The sequence below is a fragment of the Nothoprocta perdicaria genome, unplaced genomic scaffold (assembly GCF_003342845.1).
Source record: "Nothoprocta perdicaria isolate Ctin4 unplaced genomic scaffold, notPer1 scaffold_2, whole genome shotgun sequence".
NCBI classification, from domain to species: Eukaryota; Metazoa; Chordata; class Aves; order Tinamiformes; family Tinamidae; genus Nothoprocta; species Nothoprocta perdicaria.
Genome location: NW_020455204.1, coordinates 10772894 through 10778143, shown reverse-complemented (window position 1 = coordinate 10778143; position 5250 = coordinate 10772894). Strand labels below are relative to the sequence as shown.

Genomic DNA, 5250 nt, shown 5'->3' with positions numbered 1-5250 from the left:
AGGAGAGCGTTAGTTTTTATTCAGTGGTAGCAGCCATAGGATTGGTGCTGTCTTGATAGCTGTAAAGTTTCTATTTCAGCCTTTAAACCTGATTGCTAGTACTTCTCTGACAATAACAGTTTGACCAGTTTTGAAGGTTTGAAGGAGATGTGTCATTATTGCCAAACTGCTGAACAGCCATGGTCTGCAGTGGCAAGAAATTTCTTCATCTGACTGCCTTGATGTGGCTTTTTTAAGGGGATGAGTGGGTGGGTGGTTATTGTTTTTATTGTTTTATCTGATTTACCAAGGATTTGGAGTAGCTGGTACAGACACAGGGAATCAAAAACACCAGGTAGGTGTTTATGTCATCTCTTGGTATGAAGTTTCCTTACAGTGCACTTTGAAATTTCAAGAGGACATCTTTCATTGAAATACTTCTATTAAAAAGTAAAAGCCATTCTTATTATTTTATAGCTCTGAAGATTAGGGAAAAAAAAAAAAAAAAAAGAAAACTCTTAATACATTTCAGCAGCTTTGGATTTTGCCATAATCTTCTTACATGTAGGTTTTTCTCTCAGCAACTGCAAATTCATATCTTACAAGGAACATTAAGATCATTATGTCTGACTTCTTGTATAAGAACCCATGGACATGTACCCCAAAATTTGGCATGTCTGTGATTACTACTTTGAACTGTGGTATAATATTTCTTTAAAACAGAAAATCCAATTTAATGACAAGGAGAGTAGGAGATCAAGAACCTCTATTTTCCAGGAGGAAAATATAAACCATTATTTTGCTTCAAATGTAATTAGCTCAAATTTCTAACATAGCATTGGTCGATTGGTTTACAAATTTAGCTTGGTTTACTTAGTTAAAATATCAAAATTCCTCAACAGACAAGTAGTTTTTAAATACAATTAGCCCTCTATCTTTTCCCAAGTAATCAAAACAGGCAGAGCTTTGAAAGAAAACAAAACAGAAAAATATCTTACTGGGGTTACCACATCAGAAATCACTAATAAGTAACTTCTCAACTATTTTTCACTATTTTCATTTGATTTTATCTAGAAAAAGGGAGATAAATTCAATGCCAATTCTTCAGTTAACCACAGAAAAAGGATACAGCAGAGCAGAACTCAGTTACTGGATTTGGTAACCGTTTCACTGTCTTCCTTATTTTTACTAGCAATTCATTCATAAATAGCTCTTCATTGATAATATTAAGCCAGTAGTTTTACTCTTTCCACTCCCTTAATTCTGAATTATTACGGACATGCTGCTCAGTACATAGTCATTTTTCTGGCTTCTGGTATAACATAAATCCTCAGACCTGGAATCCAAGAGATCGAATTTGCTGATAGCAGATTACTGAATAGAATTAAATTTTAATACATTTTGAAAAGCTGATATAATAAAAATAGTTTTGTTGCTTTCATCTAATTAATGTAATAATCCAGTGAAGAAAAACATATGTAAGACAGTTTTACCATCAGGTACAACAACAATGAATTTTAAGGATTTTTTCTAAAACACATTTATAAGAGAAAAAATACAAGGTGATATATTTTCTTTGCCTATTCTATCAGTAAAAAAAAAAAAAAAAAAAAAAAATGCCCATTAAAAACACAGGGAATCTTCCACAGGAAACTGAGATTCAAGTTTTTAATGATCAAGTGCAACAGTATACATACTTCCTTCAAGTGAAAGCTTTCAAGAAACTTGATTCATGTGAAAGCTTCAAAAGGAATGGATTATTCTGCAAATATCCGTCATTCAGAGAACACAAAATAAAATGATAGATGCCAATAGAGATTAGACTATGTTAACTTTTCTGCTCTCCCATCTAGCTTGTCTTTTATGAACTAGTGTGCATTGGATTCACTGTTCTCATTAAGCCAAAGTAGCAAAGTCAAAGAGTGTTTTGTCTGGGTGCAAGTATGGAGTGGACATGATTCATTAGAATAATCTGTAGAACTAAAAAAGTTATGATGCCTTCTCAGCAGCTACAATAATGAAGTTCTTCTCAGTACCTTTAGTCTCTGTCAAAAGCTGGATTAATAATTTTTACTCTTCCTTTTCATCATTTGTGTGTAATGTATGAATTGCTATAAAAAACTAATTAGTACATAGTAACTCTGAAGAATTCGTGTCCATTTGTGCTGTTTTAAATTCTTGTTCACATTCAGCTAATGTGATGACAAAAGTAAACCTTATTTCAGTGGACAGCTAGGTAACAGACCTGGAAGACGAGAGCTATCCTACTGCTTCGTTCATGAGAAGTTCACAGTTGTTAAGCTCCAGAGTTTCTGGAAATTAACATCCACAGTGGCCTGCCCTGAGGAGGCAGCTATGGGCATCAGGGCGCGAGGGACAGACTCACCCTGTACAGAAGACATAACCTGTCTGACAGCTGACTCTATCCATGTAGCTGGGCTTCATGGACAACCAACTGTAAGAAATACAGAAATAAAAAGACCACCCTTAAGCTAAACTAACATAGAGAATATGTGAGACATGTTGTCATTTCCCTTCTAATTATATTGCTTATCCCACACTTTTTCCTACCTGAGTTTTATACTTCGAATTCATGATTTGGTTTTTAAGTCAAACTCAGCATTCAGAGGAATTCCAGGTTTGCCTGGCAATCAACAGGCATCCCCTTCTCCAGAGGTGATAAACATGAGGGCATGTGCACTACTGCTATCAGGAGGGAAACAAGGATGTGCAGGGCTGAAATATTCCCTCCGTGCTCCAGAGCTGCCCAGGCTCACCGAACCCGGCAAGCTGCTAGCACAGGGTGGAGAAAAAGTCTCCATTGCTCTCTTCAGAGGTGTCAGTGGGGAAAGGCCCAGCACAGCTCCGGCCAGGACGGCCCCAGCCCCAGGCATCCCACACCACTGCAGGACAGAATCTGCAGGACCGAGCCATGGCTGGGCAGGAGTCGACACTGCTGCAAAATGGCGGGGCAGTGGCGGAGGGGCCCTGCGGCCCTGAAATGGCGGTCTCAGCCAGGACAGCAAGGCCTAGCAGGGTCCCCAGCTTTTTACAACTGCCTGTAGAAAATGAGTACTAATGGCTAGAAATTCTTTTTTTTTTGCCCAACTAAAACTACTAGTCATTCAGAGGGAGCTGCCATTGGCAGTAAATGAAAAGGCCTAGTAAGACCATGCCAAAAGAAATCAGCCAAAATTACCACATAGAGATCCCCAGCATTCCTGCAAAGTTTGGCCTGCCAGTCATTTTAGTTGTTTGTACAAAAATGAAAGAGATTTGGGAAGTGGTCCCAGCCTTTGGTAAATTGCTACATGCTCCTGCTTTGCTGTCAACAGTTAAACAGCAGCTTTTCCCATCCTGAAACTGAAGTGCCATTTATTAAGGAAAATAATGTTCTTTCATTCATTAAATAGCCTCTTCCCCTTCCAGGTATCTTAATTTTTTATTCTGCTTAATAGTTTTTTTGTTTTGTTTTGTTTTTTTGTTTTTTTKTTTTTGTTTTTGTTTTTTTTTTTTATAAAACAAATACTCTGTTGTTTAGCACATCTCCTCCTGCAGCTCAAGAACTGGGAAAGCAAATGAATTTCACTGTCTTTCACTGTCTGCTGGTGACAGCAATTACAGAGACAGTCCCAAACTTAATGGAGATATGGCCCTGGGCTTGCATGACTTGAGGGTGGTTGATTAAAGAAACATGAGTAGACCTACACTCTAGGAATTAATACAAGAAAAGATACAACTCTCTGTGTTGTATGCATCTACTTAGAGATGAATCAAGGTACAGAAATACTGACTTCAAAAAGGTAAAGACTTGCTAATATATTTTTAAACTAAGCATCTTTTAAAAAGCAGTAGAGAAAAAGCAGTTAAAAGTTTTAAACACCACTTTCATTAAACACAAGTCTACTTACTGCAAGACAACTGCTGAGTAATATTTTTCAAATCCATGGTAGTTCTCTTCAAGGAGCAGTGAATGGAGATGACTCCATAAATACTTTGCAAAACAGAAAACAGTCTTGAGACTGATATTACCTGAAAGCCTCATTTCATTTTATGCATATTTAAAAATGTTTTTTTTTCCCTGCACTGTGTGAAAGGATGAGATTGCCAAAATAAACAGATATCTTAAAGGCACCAAGTAAAAATGGATGTAGCTGTTTCTGAAATCCAGTATAATTGATAAGGAAAATGTAACATTGAAACATAAAAAAGCCCTGAAGTTGTTGAGTATTAGTGAAGATGGACAAAGCAAATATAACTTGTAAGTACCAGGCAAAGAAGGAATTAGGGGTTAATTGTTAAAACGGCAAAGTTGCATGGCCTACGTTAAGGCTGTTAAATAAAACGGCGAAGTCTCAGAGAGGATTTATTAGGAATAACTTAGGACTAATAAATAGGGTGAGAATAAAATAAGATGGCAAAGAGTTAATCTGTGCAAGTTTTCGAGAGCAGCTGAAATCTAGGGAGAGCTCACAGAACTTACCTTAAATAAACTGAGATTGCAAAAAGAAGCAGATAATTTTCTGTAAATTTCCTATTGTGGCTCAGTAAGTACAATTTTTGCTGTTAAAATGCCATAAATGTCAGACTGAAATGACAGAATAGTGCTTGCCCTGACCCAAGCTCACTCTAGGCTGCCTAAACAAGGGGCTTGTGACTAAGTGGCCTCACCTGTTTCAGCTGAAGACCTGGGAATGCCATCCACAGTAAAGGTCTGAGCAGCTGAGGCAGTCACTGTGCACCCAACAGCTCTTTCTGTTTTTTAAGGCTGTGGGAGGCTCTTGTGCAACTTTCAAACTTGAAATGGAGACAAAGACAAGGAAACAGATGGTGACAGAAAAATGTCAGGATAGGCCCCAGAGGACCCCATTACAGAGGAGGAAGAAACCTACACTGGAAGATCATGAGGTGACCAGTGAAGCTGACCTTGGGATGACGATGACAGCTTGTTGTAACCCTGTCCCATTTTGCTCGAGGAAGACTATTGAAAGGATGAGCATAACACTGAGGGGGGAAAAAAAAAAAAAAAAAAAAAAGGCTTGATGCTATAAAATGGGGAGATCATTCTATTAATAGTAACTGGATTTTTTCTGTAGTAATTAGAAAAATTAAACAAAATATTTAGATATACTGTTATTTTTCATGTTAGAGCACCAAAACTCAGCCAGACCAGAAAAGAGTATCTGACAGAGAGGTGCATGAACAACCCAAACATACTTAGTGCCAACATACGGTGCTGATTGTGGTGCAAGGTAAAGGAAGACTTGCAGA

General features: G+C 37.6%; 1 long non-coding RNA gene across 1 annotated transcript; it reads right to left on the bottom strand.

Moving 5' to 3' along the window:
• Positions 1 to 526: 526 nt before the first annotated feature.
• Positions 527 to 3944, bottom strand: LOC112946039. The gene is made up of 4 exons (XR_003249125.1): positions 3891 to 3944; positions 2366 to 2434; positions 1109 to 1315; positions 527 to 577 (listed from the first exon to the last, which is right to left on the bottom strand). It is a non-coding gene; the product is annotated as an uncharacterized LOC112946039 (long non-coding RNA).
• Positions 3945 to 5250: the final 1306 nt, after the last annotated feature.